The sequence below is a fragment of the Cherax quadricarinatus genome, chromosome 23 (assembly GCF_038502225.1).
Source record: "Cherax quadricarinatus isolate ZL_2023a chromosome 23, ASM3850222v1, whole genome shotgun sequence".
NCBI classification, from domain to species: Eukaryota; Metazoa; Arthropoda; class Malacostraca; order Decapoda; family Parastacidae; genus Cherax; species Cherax quadricarinatus.
In genome coordinates, this window is record NC_091314.1 from 9,739,025 (window position 1) to 9,761,221 (window position 22,197).

The 22,197-nt window shown below is 43.2% G+C and overlaps 1 protein-coding gene across 4 annotated transcripts in view; it reads left to right on the forward strand.

Moving 5' to 3' along the window:
- The first annotated feature begins 1,227 nt into the window (after nucleotides 1–1,227).
- The window catches only part of LOC128685596 (TOG array regulator of axonemal microtubules protein 1), a 398,406-nt gene continuing 377,436 nt past the window's right edge, over nucleotides 1,228–22,197 (forward strand). For all 4 annotated transcript variants that reach the window (XM_070087883.1, XM_070087884.1, XM_070087885.1 and 1 more), the window contains exon 1: nucleotides 1,228–1,546. The gene's annotated coding sequence lies outside the window, so the exon portion shown is untranslated. The remainder of the gene's footprint in view (nucleotides 1,547–22,197) is intronic.

A 22,197-nucleotide genomic window follows, 5' to 3' on the forward strand; every position in this document is an offset into this window, starting at 1 on the left:
AGCATTTTTAACCAACTTACCTTGAGCATAAATTGACCTACCTTGGCACCAATGAACCTTGAGCATCAGGAAACCTACCTTGAGGAGCATCAAGGAACTTTCCTTGAGGATGAAGAATGCACCCTAGATGGGATCAAGACATGTCCCTTAAAAATCAAGGAGCATACCCTTAAAAGCAATATAGAACCTCCCTTGAGTATCATTTGTTTTTACACACACCAGCTGTATAGCCCTTGTGGCTTAGCGCTTCTTTTTTGATTATAATAATAATAATAATTTACACACACCAATTTTACAGGCTGAGATGTTATTCTATCTCAGCCCTATCTAACGTATACTAACACCCACCAGGATACGACCCACATCTCTCGACTAACACCCAGGTACCTACTTACTGCTAGGGGAACAGGGGCTGCTGGTGTAAGGAAACATGTACAACGTTTCACCCATCCCGGGGACCGAACCCCAGACACTCAGTGTGAGTTGAGTGCGCTACAAGCCAAGCTACAAGATAAGGTACCTTCACTGCATACCAAGGAACCTCCTTTGAGGACCAGTGAGCCTCCATTAAGGAGCATCAATAAGCCTCCCTTGAGCATCATGAAACTTTATTTGAGGAGCATCAAGGAACCTTTGAGGAGCATCAAGGATCTTTCTTTGATCGTCAAGGGGCCTTTGATGAACATCAAGAAACCTTCCTTTGAGGAGCCTCAAGAAACCTTCCTTTGAGAAGCATCAAGAAACCTTCCTTTGAGGAGCCTCAAGAAACCTTCCTTTGAGAAGCATCAAGAAACCTTCCTTTGAGGAGCATCAAGAAACCTTCCTTTGAGAAGCATCAAGAAACCTTCCTTTGAGGAGCATCAAGAAACCTTCCTTTGAGAAGCATCAAGAAACCTTCCTTTGAGGAGCATCAAGGATCTTTCTTTGATCATCAAGGGGCCTTTGATGAACATCAAGAAACCTTCCTTTGAGGAGCCTCAAGAAACCTTCCTTTGAGGAGCATCAAGGACCATTGAGGACCTGAGCCCATAGGCGTCATATGGCGCCTGAGGAATGGAAGGCACTCAGGCTCGATCCAAGGAAGGGAAGGATAACTCGATTCCTTGGATTAAGAGTTCCTCGCTTGTATCAAAGGGGAGTAGTGAGGTAAAGATCGATGTGTGTGGGGGGAGGGGGGTAGTAAGGCAGGTGGAGGCATGACCCACCATCAGTCGTTGTCCACCACTACTGGCTGCCAGGCGGGTCTAGCAATGTCTCTCAACCTCACGTAACACACCTTGCAACACTCTCAGCCTCTTACCGACATCGTCTGATTTTCGATGTGATGTTCAAGACCTGAAGAACTTAGACATATGTTTATGGTACAGCTGTGTTAACTGGTTGACCCCGTGTGGGTTACTTATTATGACTAAAGATTAGCTTTGTAAATTTAAATCAGCATCGAGGTTACTGTGTTGTTGGTGCAGCGGGCAATAAATTTAACTCTACAAATGTTCAGTGATTATTAATGAACAAGATGTAGATCTACATCTCCACTACACTGAAGGTAAGAAAAGTTATGGTATATAAATACAAAATCTGATTTCTTTATGTGGCACAAAAATCCTTGTGGGTCTAGCGCCTGGTTTTAATTAATAATATGTGGAACAAAATAATGTAATTTACATGTAGTAAAACATTGGTAGGCATAAAAAGAAAGCCAGAGGCCTTTGATCCAGAAAGATAGAACTGCCATTTCCTTCCTTGGATCAAACCTGATCCGTTCCCCAGGTGCTGTGTGACCACTACGGGTTGAGCACTTTACTGTGACTTATATATATATATATATATATATATATATATATATATATATATATATATATATATATATATATATATATATATATATATATATATATATATATATATATATATATAGTTATCAAGAGAAACCAGGCTAATTTTTCTCGTCAACCTTCTAAGATGCAATATATTACCCCTATGGTTTTAGCGTTTTTTTATGAAAATAATAGTAATGACCTTATAAGGTAAATAATGAGAATAAAGTTTTGAAAACAATGATTCACACTTCTGGGAAGTGTTACGTATACACAAGTTTGGGTTTCCTGGAACATTTTCGCTCTCCATTTTAAACATTTCCATTATTAAGTAGAATTGATGTGTTAGTCAGGTTTATGCCTACAGATGTACGAGGGTCATTATGGTTGTAACTGATCACGAATATTTCATTCCTTAAAATAAGGATTAAATCTTACATATGTATATGTATATACCTATACACATATGCATATATACGTATACTCATATGCATATGTATATGCGTATACACATGCATATGTATATACGTATACACATATATACGTATAACTCGCAGTTCGGTTATAAAAATGTTGGAAGGTGTGCAGCATCATACACCTGCTTCCAGTAGTTCATTCAGTCTTGGAACACTAAATTCACCACAACGTGTGTATCTCGGTGTACGCACAGAGTTTAATCACTATTTTAGGTAGTGAACTATTCTTGATGTTATTGGATCGTAGCATCAGTGACCCTTGTGCATTATGTATGTCATAAATCAAACTAACAAAACTTCTTTGTTTCCTGAACCTCGGAGTCGCCGTACACACACACACACACACACACACGCACACACACACACACACACACACACACACACACACACACACACACACACACACACACACACACACACACACACACACACACACACACACACACGCACACGCACACGCACACGCACACACACACGCACACACACGACCCCTGCAACCTCAACTAGGTGAGTACAATTAGGCGAGTACACACCAACACACACACACACACACAAACACACACACACCAACACACACACCAACACACACACTAACACACACACACACACCAACACACACACACACACACATCAACACACACACACCAACACACACACACCAACACACACACACACCAACACACACACACACCAACACACACCAACATACACACACACACCAACACACACACACATCAACACACACACACACACCAACACACACACACACACATATGCATGCACATACAACAGGCCTAGTGTCTAATCGACATGTGCCTAGGACCAAATGGTAACTAACACACACACACACACACACACACACACACACACACACACACACACCTTGTGTTCACCCTGGGCAGCTCAGATATTGAGGACATCAAGTATGAGAGTCCCCTAGGAGCTAGCGACCACGTGGTTCTGTGCTTTGAATACATAGAGAGCTGCAAGTGGAGAGAATAACAGGAGTTGAATGGGAAAAGCCTGACTATAAAAGAGGGGACTACATAGGGTTGAAGAACTTCCTGCGGGAGGTCCAGTGGGACAGAGAACTGGCAGGAAAGCCAGTAAATGAAATGATGGAATATGTAACAACAAAATGCAAGGAGGCAGTGGAAAGGTTTATTCCCAAGGGCAACAGTAACAACGGGAAGACCAGAACGAGCCCCTGGTTTACCCGACGGTGTAAGGAGGCAAAAACAAAGTGCAATAGAGAATGGAAAAAGTACAGAAGGCAGAGAACACACGAAAATAGGGAGATCAGTCGCAGAGCCAGGAATGAGTACGCACAGGTAAGGAGGGAGGCCCAGCGACAGTATGAAAATGACATAGCATCGAGAATGAAGACTGACCCGAAACTGTTGTATAGCCACATCAGGAGGAAGACAACAGTCAAAGACCAGGTGATCAGATTAAGGACAGAAGGTGGAGAACTCACAAGAAATGATCAGGAGGTATGTGAGGAGCTGAACAGGAGATTTAAGGAAGTTTTTACAGTAGAGACTGGAAGGGCTGTGGGAAGACAGCACAGAAGGGAACATCAAGATGGAATATACCAACAAGTGTTGGATGACATACGAACAACTGAGGAGGAGGTGAAGAAGCTCTTAAGTGACCTTGACACCTCAAAGGCGATGGGACCGGACAAGATCTCCCCATGGGTCCTTAGAGAAGGAGCAGAGATGCTGTGCGTGCTTCTAACCACAATCTTCAACACATCCCTTGAAACTGGGCAACTACCTGAGAAATGGAAGACAGCTAACGTAGTCCCCATATTTAAGAAAGGAAACAGAAACGAGGCACTAAACTACAGACTTGTGTCTCTGACATGTATTGTGTGCAAAGTCATGGAGAAGATTATCAGGAGGAGAGTGGTCGAACACCTGGAAAGGAACAAGATTATAAATGAAAACCAGCATGGGTTCATGGAAGGCAAATCTTGTATCACAAACCTCCTGGAGTTTTATGACAAGGTAACAGAAGTAAGACACGAGAGAGAGGGGTGGGTAGATTGCGTTTTCCTAGACTGCAGGAAGGCCTTTGACACAGTTCCCCACAAGAGATTAGTGCAGAAGCTGGAGGATCAGGCGCACGTAAAAGGGAGGGCACTGCAATGGATAAGAGAATACCTGACAGGGAGGCAGCAACGAGTCATGGTACGTGAAGAGGTATCACAGTGGGCGCCTGTTACGAGCGGGGTCCCACAGGGGTCAGTTCTAGGACCAGTGCTATTTTTGATATATGTGAACGACATGATGGAAGGAATAGACTCTGAAGTGTCCCTGTTCGCAGATGACGTGAAGTTGATGAGAAGAATTAAATCGGACGAGGATGAGGCAGGACTGCAAAGAGACCTGGACAGGCTGGACATGTGGTCCAGCAACTGGCTTCTCGAATTCAATCCAGCCAAATGCAAAGTCATGAAGATTGGGGAGGGGCAAAGAAGACCGCAGACAGAGTATAGGCTAGGTGGACAAAGACTACAGACCTCACTCAGGGAGAAAGACCTTGGGGTGACCATAACACCGAGCACATAACCGGAGGCACACATCAACCAAATAACCGCTGCAGCATACGGGCGCCTGGCAAACCTGAGAATAGCGTTCCGATACCTTAATAAGGAATCGTTCAAGACACTGTACACTGTGTATGTTAGGCCCATACTGGAGTATGCAGCACCAGTCTGGAACCCACACCTGGTCAAGCACGTCAAGAAGTTAGAGAAAGTACAAAGGTTTGCAACAAGGCTAGTCCCAGAGCTCAGGGGAATGTCGTATGAGGAAAGGTTGAGGGAAATCGGACTGACGACACTGGAGGACAGAAGGGTCAGGGGAGACATGATAACGACATACAAGATACTGCGGGGAATAGACAAGGTGGACAGAGATAGGATGTTCCAGAGAGGGGACACAGGGTCAAGGTGTCACACCTGGAAGCTGAAGACTCAGACGAGTCACAGGGACGTTAGGAAGTATTTCTTCAGTCATAGAGTTGTCAGGAAGTGGAATAGCCTAGCAAGTGAAGTAGTGGAGGCAGGAACCATACATAGTTTTAAGAAGAGGTATGATACAGCTCAGGAAGCAGAGAGAGAGAGGACCTAGTAGCGATCAGTGAAGAGGCGGGGCCAGGAGCTGAGTCTCGACCCCTGCAACCACAATTAGGTGAGTACAATTAGGTGAGTACACACACACACACACACACACACACACACTCACACTCACACACACACACACACACACCTGAGGAGGAGCTGAAGAAGCTGCTAAGTAGCCTTGATACCTCAAAGGAGGTGGGACCGGACATTTCTCCGTGAGTCCTTAGAGAGGGAGCAGAGACGCTGTGTGTGCCACTAACCACAATTTTCAACACATCCTTGAAACTTGGCAACTACCTGAGGTATGGAAGACGGCAAATGTAGTCCCCATTTTTAAGGAGACAGAAACGAGGCACTAAACTATAGACCAATGTCACTGATGTGTATAGTATGCAGTGTCATGGAGAAGATTATCTGGAGAAGAGTGGTGGAGCACCTGGAACGGAACAACCAGCGACAACCAGCACGGATTCATGGAAGGCAAATCGTGTCATACACCTTCTGGGGTTTTATGACAGTAACAGAAGTAAGACACGAGAGAGAGGGGTGGGTTGATTGTATTTTCTTCGACTGCAAGGCCTTCAACACAGTTCCTCACAAGAGATTAGTGCAGAAGCTAGAGGATCAGGCACGTATAACAGGAAGGGCACTGCAGTAGATCAGAGAATACCTAACAGGGAGGCAACAACGAGTCATGGTACGTGATGAGGTATCACAATGGGCGCCTGTGACGAGCGGGGTTCCACAGGGGTCAATCCTATACACTCAGAAGTGTCCCTGTTCGCAGATGATGTGAAGTTAATGAGGAGAATTAAATCAGATGAGGATCAGGCAGGCCTTCAAAGAGACCTGGACAGGCTGGACACGTGGTCCAGAAAACTAGCTCCTCGAATTTAATCCCGCCAAATGCAAAGTCATGAAGATTGGGGAAGGGCAAAGAATACCGCAGACAGAGTATAGGCTAGGTGGCCAAAGGCTGCAAACCTCACTCAAGGAGAAAGATCTTGGGATGAGTACAACACCGAGCACGTCTCCAGAAGTACACATCAACCAGATAACTGCTGCAGCATATGGGCGCCTGGCAAACCTGAGAATAGCGTTCCGATACCTCAGTAAGGAATCGTTCAAGACACTGTACACCGTGTACGTCAGGCCCATACTGGAGTATGTAGCACCAATTTGGATCCCACACCTGGTCAAACACGTCAAGAAATTAGAGAAAGTGCAAAGGTTTGCAACAAGGCTGGTTCCAGAGCTAAGGGTAATGTCCTACGGAGAAAGGTTAAGGGAAATCGGCCTGACGACACTGGAGGACAGGAAGGTTAGGGGAGACATGATAATGACATATAAAATACTGCAAGGAATTGACAAGGTGGACAGAGACAGGATGTTCCAGATAGGGGACACAGAAGCAAAGGGTCACAATTGGAAGCTGAAGACTCAGATTAATCAAAGGGATGTTAGGAAGTATTTCTTCAGTCATAGAGCTGTCAGGAAGTGGAATAGTCTGGCAAGTGGTGTAGTGGAGGCAGGAAACATACATAGCTTTAAGACGAGGTATGATAAAGCTCATGGAGCAGGGAGAGAGGACCTAGTAGCGATCAGTGAAGAGGCGGGGCCAGGAGCTGAGTCGACCCCTGCAACCACAATTGAGTACACACACAGCACCGTGTCTTCCTTTGCAGATGACACCCGAATCTGCATGACAGTGTCTTCCATTGCAGACACTGCAAGGCTCCAGGCGGACATCAACCAAATCTTTCAGTGGGCTGCAGAAAACAATATGAAGTTCAACGATGAGAAATTTCAATTACTCAGATATGGTAAACACGAGGAAATTAAATCTTCATCAGAGTACAAAACAAATTCTGGCCACAAAATAGAGCGAAACACCAACGTCAAAGACCTGGGAGTGATCATGTCGGAGGATCTCACCTTCAAGGACCATAACATTGTATCAATCGCAGCTGCTAGAAAAATGACAGGATGTATAATGAGAACCTTCAAAACTAGGGATGCCAAGCCCATGATGACACTCTTCAGGTCACTTGTTCTATCTAGGCTGGAATATTGCTGCACACTAACAGCACCTTTCAAGGCAGGTGAAATTGCTGACCTAGAAAATGTATAGAGAACCTTCACGGCGTGCATAACGGAGATAAAACACCTCAATTACTGCGAGCTCTTGAAGTTCCTGATGCAGCGCTGTATAGCCCTTGTGGCTTAGCGCTTCTTTTTGATTATAATAATAATTGAAGTTCCTGAACCTGTACTCCCTGGAACGCATTCGGGAGAGATACATGATTATATACACCTGGAAAATCCTAGAGGGACTAGTAACGAACTTGCACACGAAAATCACTCACTACGAAAGCAAACGACTTGGCAGACGATGCACCATCCCCCCAATGAAAAGCAGGGGTGTCACTAGCACGTTAAGAGACTATACAATAAGTGTCAGGGGCCCGAGACTGTTCAACTGCCTCCCAGCATACATAAGGGGGATTACCAACAGACCCCTGGCAGTCTTCAAGCTGGCACTGGACAAGCACCTAAAGTCGGTTCCTGACCAGCCGGGCTGTGGCTCGTACGTTGGTTTGCGTGCAGCCAGCAGCAACAGCCTGGTTGATCAGGCTCTGATCCACCAGGAGGCCTGGTCACAGACCGGGCCGCGGGGGCGTTGACCCCCGGAACTCTCTCCAGGTAAACTCCAGGTAAACACACATTCAAATAAAAGTAAGGGATCTCAAGCCACTATGATCCTTGTGTAGTCAAATTGGCTCTTAAACCCAGTTAGCCAACTAACACTCCTCGCATCTCAATTTAAGGCAGGTAATATACAAGTAATAAATATATTTACGATACAGTGCTAAACCCTAATGGGTCATAAAGCACTTGTTTGGTCTAAAGAAAAAGAAAGCAGCTTAAATTCCTTAGATAGTGCCCATCAACAGCATCATATATATACATATATATATATATATATATATATATATATATATATATATATATATATATATATATATATATATATATATATATATATATATATATAATTGGGCCGCAGAAAACAATATGAAGTTCAGTGATGAGAAATTTCAATTACTCCGATAAGGAAAACGTGAGGAAATTAAAACTATATCGGATTATAAAACAAATTCCAATCATACAATAGAGCGAAAAACTAGTGTAAAGGACCTGGGAGTGATCATGTCAGAGGATCTCACCTTCAAAGACCATAACAGTGTATTAATCGCATCTGCTAAAAACATGACAGGATGGATAATGAGAACCTTCAAAACTGGGGATGCCAAGCCCATGATGACACTTCAGGTCACTTGTTCTATCTAGGCTGGAATATTGCTGCACACTAACAGCACCTTTCAAGGCAGGTGAAATTGCTGACCTAGAAAATGTACCGAGAACCTTCACGGCGCGCATAACGGAGATAAAACACCTATATATATATATATATATATATATATATATATATATATATATATATATATATATATATATATATATATATATATATATATATATATATTAAATCCACAATGGATTGTTTTCAGTTTTAATGACCGACCACCCAACACCATGCTAGACACCAATGTTACAACACAGTTTATTATGACGGTAACTGGAGCATCACTCAACACCTGGCTAATCACCAGTGTTGCAACAATATGCAACACATCATTTATCATTATGGTAATAAACTTGCGCACAATATTAACACCTTACAAAGTTGTATATGGTTTCATGTAAAATTAAATTTATTCGAACTATCACAATCCACACTATTTTGATTTCTAAAGTGTGCTAAATATTTCATTATAGTCCCATCACGAAGTTATTAAGGCACTCCGTATGTAACATATATTTTGGTGACCAATCTGTGTCCGCTAGCGTATGTCAGCCTCTACTAAATGAAATATTTAAGAACATTGAACCATAAACCATTTACTGTCTAGCAGACTGAAACTGATGTCTGGTAATGGATGGGGTTCATACCTACCAATTAAGAACTCTGTGGTAATGCAATTAATCAGTTTAAATCAATCGGGATTTCGATTTTTTATATTTTGCCCTAATGGCTCATGTACTGGTCAGTGTCTTCATCACTTCAGGGAACTTTATGGTATATATTACCATACATCTCAACTAGTCAATCCCACCATAATCTATGTTTTTAATATTGCGACATTTATGGCTTAGATATTTAAGTTCAGGTAATCTTGTAGCTTTTAAAACATTATTAAACTTAGTTATTATTTAGATCAAGAAATAATTATCCAGAACGGACCGAAAGATCGTCAGTTTCCTGTGTAAGTCTGGGATGTTTGTGAATTATTTCAGTCACGGTATTGCGGTTTTTATTCATCATAGTTAAAAATTTGTAATACATGGTCGGATTGCGAGCAATAACCGGAGATTCTCTCTTCATCGTCTTCAACTTTCCATCACTGATATATCATACTCAGTAGGTTGGGAATATTAATGGAGTGTGTGAGAGCTAGTTTACCAATATTATTTTTGAAATTGGTATATTTTTTTTTCAGTGAATTAGGTTGAATATGCTTCTTCTGACCGGCTTCAATCTTTATTGCCTGATGTCTCTTATAAGAAAAATGATATTTTTGGGGGTTTTGGCTGTATAGATGTAGAATTGACTAGTATATTAACATAGTTAATAAGCTAGGAAATGTAGGACTGCAGGATAATTGGAGAATGCTGTCTTCCGTCGGCTTCAAACTTTCAGAGTCGGTGTATTTTCTCGAAAGAAGCTTCACTTCGGTTTTTGGTTGTGTAAGCTGTAATTTGTCAGTTTTATTAAACAAATTAGATTTCGTGCAATAACCGGAGAATGATGATTCTGATTGGCTTCAGACTGAAAGAATGATTTGTCTTACATAGAAGAATGATTAGACTGATTTTAGGCAGTGTAGGTTGATCCAATTTGCGAATTTTATTGAAACTTAGAAAATTGGGGGATCGAACCAAGGATAGGCGAGGGCACTGTCAACTAAACCACAGGACACTCAACCGAGGTACTGGGACACTCAGTGACTTTTCTCAGATCGCGCAGCGACCGAACAAATCCAGCTATATTTACATTCCTATATCCCCATAGGGGATATAGAAACATAAGAACATAAGAAAGGAGGAACACTGCAGCAGGCCTGTTGGCCCATACTAGGCAGGTCCTTACCTGGAGTTTACCTGGAGAGAGTTTCCTTCACAAATCCATCCCACTAATAGAATATTTGCCCTCATAAGAACATAAGGTAGTAGGTTGGTAGACAGCAACCACCCAGGGAAGTACTACCGTCCTGCCAGATGACTGTGAAACAGAAACCTGTAACTGTTTTGCATGATGGTTGGATTGCTGGTTTCTTTTTCTGTCTCATAAACACGCTAGATAACAGAGATATCTTGCTACTCCTACTTACAGTTTGGTCACACTTCACAGACACGCACATGCATATATATATACATACATCTAGGTTTTTCTCCTTTTTCTAAATAGCTCTTGTTCTTCTTTATTTCTTCTATTGTCCATGGGGAAGTGGAAAAGAATCTTTCCTCCGTAAGCCATGCGTGTCGTATGAGGCGACTAAAATGCCGGGAGCAATGGGCTAGTAACCCCTTCTCCTGTATACATTTGCTAAAAAAGAGAAGAAGAAAAACTTTATAAAACTGGGATGCTTGAATGTGCGTGGATGTAGTGCAGATGACAAGAAACAGATGATTGCTGATGTTATGAATGAAAAGAAGTTGGATGTCCTGGCCCTAAGCGAAACAAAGCTGAAGGGGGTAGGGGAGTTTCGGTGGGGGGAAATAAATGGGATTAAATCTGGAGTATCTGAGAGAGTTAGAGCAAAGGAAGGGGTAGCAGTAATGTTGAATGATCAGTTATGGAAGGAGAAAAGAGAATATGAATGTGTAAATGCAAGAATTATGTGGATTAAAGTAAAGGTTGGATGCGAGAAGTGGGTCATAATAAGCGTGTATGCACCTGGAGAAGAGAGGAATGCAGAGGAGAGAGAGAGATTTTGGGAGATGTTAAGTGAATGTATAGGAGCCTTTGAACCAAGTGAGAGAGTAATTGTGGTAGGGGACCTGAATGCTAAAGTAGGAGAAACTTTTAGAGAGGGTGTGGTAGGTAAGTTTGGGGTGCCAGGTGTAAATGATAATGGGAGCCCTTTGATTGAACTTTGTATAGAAAGGGGTTTAGTTATAGGTAATACATATTTTAAGAAAAAGAGGATAAATAAGTATACAAGATATGATGTAGGGCGAAATGACAGTAGTTTGTTGGATTATGTATTGGTAGATAAAAGACTGTTGAGTAGACTTCAGGATGTACATGTTTATAGAGGGGCCACAGATATATCAGATCACTTTCTAGTTGTAGCTACACTGAGAGTAAAAGGTAGATGGGATACAAGGAGAATAGAAGCATCAGGGAAGAGAGAGGTGAAGGTTTATAAACTAAAAGAGGAGGCAGTTAGGGAAAGATATAAACAGCTATTGGAGGATAGATGGGCTAATGAGAGCATAGGCAATGGGGTCGAAGAGGTATGGGGTAGGTTTAAAAATGTAGTGTTAGAGTGTTCAGCAGAAGTTTGTGGTTACAGGAAAGTGGGTGCGGGAGGGAAGAGGAGCGATTGGTGGAATGATGATGTAAAGAGAGTAGTAAGGGAGAAAAAGTTAGCATATGAGAAGTTTTTACAAAGTAGAAGTGATGCAAGGAGGGAAGAGTATATGGAGAAAAAGAGAGAGGTTAAGAGAGTGGTGAAGCAATGTAAAAAGAGAGCAAATGAGAGAGTGGGTGAGATGTTATCAACAAATTTTGTTGAAAATAAGAAAAAGTTTTGGAGTGAGATTAACAAGTTAAGGAAGCCTAGAGAACAAATGGATTTGTCAGTTAAAAATAGGAGAGGAGAGTTATTAAATGGAGAGTTAGAGGTATTGGGAAGATGGAGGGAATATTTCGAGGAATTGTTAAATGTTGATGAAGATAGGGAAGCTGTGATTTCGTGTATAGGGCAAGGAGGAATAACATCTTGTAGGAGTGAGGAAGAGCCAGTTGTGAGTGTGGGGGAAGTTCGTGAGGCAGTAGGTAAAATGAAAGGGGGTAAGGCAGCCGGGATTGATGGGATAAAGATAGAAATGTTAAAAGCAGGTGGGGATATAGTTTTGGAGTGATTGGTGCAATTATTTAATAAATGTATGGAAGAGGGTAAGGTGCCTAGGGATTGGCAGAGAGCATGCATAGTTCCTTTGTATAAAGGCAAAGGGGACAAAAGAGAGTGCAAAAATTATAGGGGGATAAGTCTGTTGAGTATACTTGGTAAAGTGTATGGTAGAGTTATTATTGAAAGAATTAAAAGTAAGACTAGAATAGGATAGCAGATGAACAAGGAGGCTTTAGGAAAGGTAGGGGGTGTGTGGACCAGGTGTTTACAGTGAAACATATAAGTGAACAGTATTTAGATAAGGCTAAAGAGGTCTTTGTGGCATTTATGGATTTGGAAAAGGCGTATGACAGGGTGGATAGGGGGGCAATGTGGCAGATGTTGCAAGTGTATGGTGTAGGAGGTAGGTTACTGAAAGCAGTGAAGAGTTTTTACGAGGATAGTGAGGCTCAAGTTAGAGTACATAGGAAAGAGGGAAATTATTTCCCAGTAAAAGTAGGCCTTAGACAAGGATGTGTGATGTCACCGTGGTTGTTTAATATATTTATAGATGGGGTTGTAAGAGAAGTAAATGCGAGGGTCTTGACAAGAGGCGTGGAGTTAAAAGATAAAGAATCACACATAAAGTGGGAGTTGTCACATTTGCTCTTTGCTGATGACACTGTGCTCTTGGGAGATTCTGAAGAGAAGTTGCCGAGATTGGTGGATGAATTTGGTAGGGTGTGCAAAAGAAGAAAATTAAAAGTGAATACAGGAAAGAGTAAGGTTATGAGGATAACGAAAATATTAGGTGATGAAAGATTGGATATCAGATTGGAGGGAGAGAGTATGGAGGAGGTGAATGTATTCAGATATTTGGGAGTGGACGTGTCAGCGGATGGGTCTATGAAGGATGAGGTGAATCATAGAATTGATGAGGGGAAAAGGGTGAGTGGTGCACTTAGGAGTCTGTGGAGACAAAGAACTTTGTCCTTGGAGGCAAAGAGGGGAATGTATGAGAGTATAGTTTTACCAACACACTTATATGGGTGTGAAGCATGGGTGATGAATGTTGCAGCGAGGAGAAGGCTGGAGGCAGTGGAGATGTCATGTCTGAGGGCAATGTGTGGTGTGAATATAATGCAGAGAATTCGTAGTTTGGAAGTTAGGAGGAGGTGCGGGATTACCAAAACTGTTGTCCAGAGGGCTGAGGAAGGGCTGTTGAGGTGGTTCGGACATGTAGAGAGAATGGAGCGAAACAGAATGACTTCAAGAGTGTATCAGTCTGTAGTGGAAGGAAGGCGGGGTAGGGGTCGGCCTAGGAAAGGTTGGAGGGAGGGGGTAAAGGAGGTTTAGTGTGCGAGGGGCTTGGACTTCCAGCAGGCGTGCGTGAGCGTGTTTGATAGGAGTGAATGGAGACGAATGGTTTTTAATACTTGACGTGCTGTTGGAGTGTGAGCAAAGTAACATTTATGAAGGGGTTCAGGGAAACCGGCAGGCCGGACTTGAGTCCTGGAGATGGGAAGTACAGTGCCTGCACTCTGAAGGAGGGGTAAGATAAGATAAGATAAGATTTCGTTCGGATTTTTAACCCCGGAGGGTTAGCCACCCAGGATAACCCAAGAAAGTCAGTGCGTCATCGAGGACTGTCTAACTTATTTCCATTGGGGTCCTTAATCTTGTCCTCCCAGGATGCGACCCACACCAGTCGACTAACACCCAGGTACCTATTTGCTGCTAGGTGAACAGGACAACAGGTGTAAGGAAACGTGTCGGAATGTTTCCACCCGCCGGGAATCGAACCCGGGCCCTCCGTGTGTGAAGCGGGAGCTTTAGCCACCAGGCCACTGTAGTGTAAAGCACCCTTCTGGCAAGACAGTGATGGAGTGAATGATGGTGAAAGTTTTTCTTTTTCGGGCCACCCTGCCTTGGTGGGAATCGGCCAGTGTGATAATAAAAAAAAAAGAACATAAGAAAGAAGGAACGCTGCTACAGGCCTACTGGTCTATGCGAGGCAGCTCCAATTCTTCCACGGGCTTAAACAAATGCCTTGACCTAGTGAGGTCAGACACGTCACTTAAGGGAGGAGCACTGCATCCGACCTAGTAGCACAAGCTAGTCAGGTCCAACTCACATGCACCCACACCCACTCATGTATTTATCCAACCTATTTTTAAAACTACACAACGTCTTAGTGTCTATAACGGTACTCGGGAGTTTGTTCCACTCATCCACAACTCTATTACCAAACCAGTGCTTTCCTATATCCTTCCTGAATCTGATTTTTTCCAATTTAAAGCCATTGCTGCGAGTCCTGTCTATGTTGATATTTTTAGCACGTTATTTACATCCCCCCTTTTAATTCCTGTTTTCCATTTATACACCTCAATCATATCCCCCCTAATTCTATGCCTTTCTAGAGAGTGCAGATTCAGGGCCCTCAGTCTATCCTCATAGGGAAGATTTCTGATACATAGGATCAACTTTGTCATCCTCCTTTGTACGTTTTCCAGTGCATTTATATCCATTCTGTAAGACGGTGACCAAAACTGTGCAGCATAATCTAAATGAGGCCTAACCAAAGATATATAGAGTTTTAAGAACAACCTGAGGACTTCTATTATTTATACTTCTTGCTATGAAGCCAAGGATTCTGTTAGCTTTATTGCGAACACTTATGCACTGTTGTCTTGGTTTTAGATTACTGCTAACCAGAACTCCTAAATCATTTTCGCAATCCGTAATATTAAGATCTACATTATTTAGTTTATATGTGGCATGGTTATTTTCCTGTCCAACATTTAGAACTTTGCAGTTGTCTATATTAAACTGCATCTGCCACTTCTCCGACCACTGCATGAGTCTATTCAAGTCATCCTGGAGTGTTCTAATGTCCTCATTAGAATGAATTGGACGGCCTATTTTGGTGTCATCAGCAAATTTACTTATGTCGCTATTTATTCCCTCATCTATGTCGTTTATGTAAATTGTGAACAACAACGGGCCCAACACTGACCCCTGCGGAACACCGTTTGTGACGTGCTCCCATTCTGATTTCTCCCCATTTATGCAAACTCTCTGCTGCCTATTCGTCAACCATGCCTCAACCCAGGAAAAATTTTTTCTCCTATTCCGTGCGCCTTAAGTTTCCTTAAAACCCTCTGATGCGAAACTCTATCGAAAGCCTTTCTGAAGTCCATATACACAATATCATATTCATTACCATGATATACCTCCTCAACTACCTTAGTGAAGAAAGTTAGTAAATTCGTAAGACAGGAACGCCCCTTTGTAATGGGGAATGGGAGGCAATAGGAGTCAATCCAAATAAGATAGTAGGTCCAATTTCTTGGATCATGAGGCCTTCACCAGCATCAAGACATATTCCTTGACGAGAACTTGCAACATTAATATTCGAGTAACTTAAATGAATCCTGGCCACTAGCGTCTCTACGGGTGATCGCACCTTACACCTTATAAGCCTCCACAGCAGTGTTTAATGCTACCCTATCATAATGATTTACACACAAGTTCTTAATGTATCTTACTAAATTCATTCCTTAGGTTCTTGAGTAATATTTCATTTTTAATATATCTTTACGAACTAATTTCTGCCAAACTGAAGAACCTTCACGTTTCATACAATGTTAACATGAGGTAGTATAAGAAAATATTTTATTTACAGAATATTTTGTCTCTACGTTGTTATTAGTGGTATTTCTTGACTTAAGATTAAAGGGCTTCGTGCGATTTGCTTTTTATTCTGGGTATTATCTGCGGTTACAAGGGATTGTCGGATGTAACTGTAGTGAACAAATGGAGAACAAGAATAATTAAAGGAAATATAAATAACGTGCTGAAAATATCACAACAGGACAGGACTCGCAGCAATAATAAGGATAACGATAAACTATGTCTACAAAGTACAATTTACAATTGATTCAGGAATAGCTGACATTATTGACTTGCAGTTTTAGATTTAGAAAGGAGATAGAGAAGAACTCCCTTGGCAATAGAGTTGTAGATAAGTGGAACAAACTCCCAGGTAGCCCTCATAGGGACGAGAATTTTTGGGAACTTTAAATATAGGCTGGTCGGTTATGTGAGTGAGTATGGGTGAGTGTGATTAGACCTGCCAAGTATGGGCTAATAGGCCTACTCCAGTGTTCCCTCATTTATTATGTTCTTTGTTTTCCAGTTTCCCCGTATGATCCATACGGGTGAGGACCGTATTAACAAAGGTTTAATTTTATTGTATGTATATAATAATAAACGTCTGAGACCATTCTGTGAGTCGTCGGTCTAGGTCTAAGACCATCCAGGAACATACTCAAGGTCTTTAACCACGGTGAATCATAGTCCAGACTTGCGTCCTTAATGCGACCTTTAAATGTTACTGGATCGGAGACGAATGTCATGGTGAATAAGTTAACGAGGCTTCTGTCCTCACTTGGGCTGTACTCCTGAGCTATTTCTGATTCATTTGTGATAACTACTATTTTTGTCTCGAGATGTTATGGTGTCCTCGTTGCTGTAGTGTCAGATGTGTTGATACCCTTATGGTGGTTGATATTCCAATGGTGGTTGGTATTCCTGCAGTGGTTGATAGCCCTGGAGTGGTTGGTAGCCTTGTGGTGATTAGTAACCGTGTGGTGATTATTAGCCCTGTGGTGGTTGGTAGCCCTGTGGTGGTTGATAGCCCTGTGGTGGTTGGTAACCGTGTGGTGATTAGTAGCCCTGTGGTGGTTGGTAGCCCTGTGGTGGTTGGTAACCCTGTGGTGGTTGGTAACCCTGTGGTGGTTGGTAACCGTGTGGTGATTAGTAGCCCTGTGGTGGTTGGTAGCCCTGTGGTGGTTGGTTGGTAGCCCTGTGGTGGTTGGAAGCCCTGTGATGGTTGGTAGCCCTGTGGTGATTGGAAGCCCTGTGATGATTGGAAGCCCTGTGGTGGTTGGTAGCCTTGTGGTGGTTGGAAGCCCTGTGATGGTTGGTGGCCCTGTGGTGGTTGGAAGCCCTGTGGTGGTTGGAAGCTCTGTGGTGGCTGGTAGCCTTGTGGTGGTTAGAAGCCCTGTGGTGATTGAAGCCCTGTGGTGGTTGGAAGCCCTGTGGTGGTTGGTAGCCTTGTGGTGGTTGGAAGCCCTGTGGTGATTGAAGCCCTGTTGTGGTTGGTAGCCCTGTGGTGGTTAGTAGCCCTGTGGTGGTTGGTTGGTAGCCCTGTGGTGGTTGGTAGACCTGTGGTGGTTGGTTGGTAGCCCTGTGGTGGTTGGAAGCCCTGTGATGGTTGGTAGCCCTGTGGTGATTGGAAGCCCTGTGATGGTTGGTAGCCCTGTGGTGGTTGGAAGCCCTGTGGTGGTTGGTTGGTAGCCCTGTGGTGGTTGGTAGCCCTGTGGTGGTTGGTTGGTAGCCCTGTGGTGGTTGGAAGCCCTGTGATGGTTGGTAGCCCTGTGGTGATTGGAAGCCCTGTGATGGTTGGTAGCCCTGTGATGGTTGGTAGCCCTGTGGTGGTTGGTAGCCCTGTGGTGGTTGGTTGGTAGCCCTGTGGTGGTTGGAAGCCCTGTGATGGTTGGTAGCCCTGTGGTGATTGGAAGCCCTGTGACGGTTGGTAGCCCTGTGATGGTTGGTAGCCCTGTGGTGGTTGGAAGCCCTGTGGTGGTTGGTAGCCTTATGGTGGTTGGAAGCCCTGTGGTGATTGAAGCCCTGTTGTGGTTGGTAGCCCTGTGGTGGTTGGTAGCCCTGTGGTGGTTGGAAGCCCTGTTGTGGTTGGTAGCTCTGTGGTGGTTGGTAGCCCTGTGGTAGTTGGTAGCCCTGTGGTGGTTGGTAGCCCTGTGGTGGTTGGTATCCTCGCAGTGGTTGTCACTTGCCACGGTTGGTGTTTGTAACGTTGGCAGCCTTGGTTAGCGAGGTTGTTGACATGTTAAGTAAGACTCATGAACAAGTCTCCTAACACCTTCCCGGTTCACCCAGCATTAAGCAGGTAGTACCTGGGTGTTAGTCGACCGTTGTGGGTCGCGTCCACAAGCTAGGTTAAATTGCAAAGTGTGTAAGAAACTCCAGACCTGCTGCTAGGCTTCAATGTCGACTAATATTGTGAGTATATGGATGAAAATAAGGCGCGTCCTCTCTCAAGATTGCATTCCATCCAAAATCTAAGTATTATATTTGCTAATTTCTCCTACACAAAGAGTAGTAGTCAACAGAGTAAAGTCTGAGGCGGCTACGGTGAAAAGCTCTGTTCCATAAGGCACAGTACTCGCTCCCATCTTGTTTCTCATCCTCATATCTGACATAGACAAGGATGTCAGCCACAACACCGTGTCTTCCTTTGCAGACACTGCAAGGCTCCAGGCGGACATCAACCAAATTTTTCAATGGGCTGCAGAAAACAATATGAAGTTCAACGATGAGAAATTTCAATTACTCCGATATGGTAAACACGAAGAAATTAAAACTTCACCAGAGTACAAAACAAATTCCGGCCACAAAATAAAGCGAAAAACCAACGTCAAAGACCTGGGAGTGATCATGTCGGAGGATCTCACCTTCAAGGACCATAACATTGTATCAATCGCATCTGCTAGAAAAATGACAGGATGGATAATGAGAACCTTCAAAACTTGCGATGCCAAGCCCATGATGACACTCTTCAGGTCGCTTGTTCTATCTAGGCTGGAATATTGCTGCACACTAACAGCACCTTTCAAGGCAGGTGAAATTGCTGACCTAGAAAATGTACATAGAACCTTCACGGCATGCATAACGGAGATAAAACACCTCAATTACTGCGAGCGCTTGAAGTTCCTGAACCTGTACTCCCTGGAACGCAGGCGGGAGAGATACATGATTATATACACCTGGAAAATCCTAGAGGGACTAGTACCGAACTTGCACACGAAAATCACTCACTACGAAAGCAAAAGACTTGGCAGACGATGCAACATCCCCCCAATGAAAAGCAGGGGTGTCACTAGCACGTTAAGAGACAATACAATAAGTGTCATGGGCCCGAGACTGTTCAACTGCCTCCCAGCATACATAAGGGGGATTACCAACAGACCCCTGGCAGTCTTCAAGCTGGCACTGGACAAGCACCTAAAGTCGGTTCCTGACCAGCCGGGCTGTGGCTCATACGTTGGCTTGCGTGCAGCCAGCAGTAACAGCCTGGTTGATCAGGCTCAGATCCACCAGGAGGCCTGGTCACAGACCGGGCCGCGGGGGCGTTGACCCCCGGAACTCTCTAGGTAAACTCCAGGTATATCATTTGCCTGTGCATAAATAACTCTTTAATGATGTGTCAACATAGAAATATACCCATGCAAGCTCACTCTGAACATAAGAACATAAGAACGAAGGAACACTGCAGAAGGCCTACTGGCCCATGCGAGGCAGGTCCAAGTCTCCTACCGGCTTAAGCCAATGCACCCAACCTAGTCAGGTCAGGTCACATTGACTTAAGGGAGGAACACGGCAACCGACCTGGTAGCACAAGCTATCAGGTCTAACTCACACCCACCCACATCCACTCATGTATTTATCCAACCTATTTTTAAAGCTACACAACGTTCTAGCCTCTATAACGGTACTTGGGAGTTTGTTCCACTCATCCACAACTCTATTACCAAACCAGTACTTTCCTATATCCTTCCTGAATCTGAATTTTTCCAACTTAAAACCATTGCTGCGAGTCCTGTCTAGGCTAGATATTTTCAGCACACTATTTACATCCCCTTTATTTATTCCTGTCTTCCATTTATACACCTCAATCATATCCCCCCTAATTCTACGTCTTTCTAGAGAGTGCAGTTTCAGGGCCCTTAGTCTATCCTCATAGGGAAGGTTTCTGATACATGGGATCAACTTTGTCATCCTCCTTTGTACATTTTCCAGAGAATTTATATCCATTCTGTAATACGGTGACCAAAACTGTGCAGCATAATCTAAATGAGGCCTAACCAAGGATGTATAGAGTTGAAGAACAACCTGAGGACTCCTATTATTTATGCTTCTTGATATGAAGCCAAGGATTCTATTAGCTTTATTGCGAACACTTATGCACTGTTGTCTTGGTTTCAGATTACTGCTAACCAGAACTCCTAAATCTTTTTCGCAATCCGTAATATTAAGATCTACATTATTTAGTTTATATGTGGCATGGTTATTGTCCTGTCCAACATTTAGAACTTTGCATTTGTCTATATTAAACTGCATCTGCCACTTCTCCGACCACTGCATGAGTCTATTCAAATCTTCCTGGAGTGCTCGAATGTCCTCGTCAGAATGAATTCGACGACCTATTTTGGTGTCATCGGCAAACTTGCCGATGTCGCTCTTTATGCCCTCATCTATGTCGTTTATGTAGATTGTGAACAGCAGGGGGCCCAACACTGACCCCTGTGGAACACCGCTCGTGACACTTCCCCACTCTGATTTCTCCCCATTTATGCAAACTCTCTGCTGCCTATTTGTCAACCATGCCTCTATCCAGGAAAAAATTTCTCCTCCTATTCCATGTGCTTTAATTTTCCTCAACAGTCTCTGATGTGGGACCCTGTCAAAAGCCTTACTGAAGTCCATATACACAATATCATATTCATTACCATGATCTACCTCCTCAAATACCTTAGTGAAAAAAGTTAATAAATTCGTAAGGCAGGAACGCCCCTTTGTAAAACCATGCTGAGATTCGTTGATTAATTTATGCTTTTCAAGGTGGCTACGAACTGCCTCGGCAATTATTGATTCCATAAATTTTCCCACTATGGAGGTCAGGCTTATTGGTCTATAGTTCGAAGCTAAGGACCTGTCACCTGTTTTGAAAATAGGTATCACATTTGCCATTTTCCACTTATCTGGCACCATGCCAGTTTGTTGGGCGGAAAACATTATATACTGAGTCAAAAAAGGAGAATTAGTGTGCACTGCGTAGCAGAGTTTACTGCCAGAGGGGAATCATAGGCCTATGTCCCGTGTGGAAAAAAATAATAATAATTGAACTTTTCATGTCAGAGGAAAGAAAGTCTCCCTGATATCATTGAGTATACATAGTGTATAGTGTATACTACAGTGGCTCCCTAGTATATTGTTGATAAAGGCTAAAGTGTCATTTGAAAACAGGTGAATTTGTAAATGAAGGGATAAGCCTATAGAGGCAGGTGCCAGAAGTCGCCAGAAACTTACCACAGGTCAGCTGTTTTTAATAATCTTCCTGGCCTGCTAGTGTACTCGCATATAATCTAGTGATACCAGTGAATAGCAGAATACAGTGTTGTAGTAGCAACTAACCAGTATTATAATGGTACTTAGTGGAGTGGAGTGACTCATTAGTTTCTTTTCTTGAAATACGAGACGTTACTGTGAATTTCATATAACCTGTAGTTACCAGCGGTCGCATTATACACAACGAGAAGCAATTATTACTACAGAAAAAACGTCCTTCCTCCTAAATTTGCACCAGTCAACTATAGTGATAATATAGCATTTATTGCGGTGGAGACGGAAAAAAAAAAAAATAGAAAAGCCAGATACAGCGATTGATAAACAAGGAGGTGACCGTTCGTCATTGTAGGAGCTGCCAGATATCACCGGCTCTTCAACAC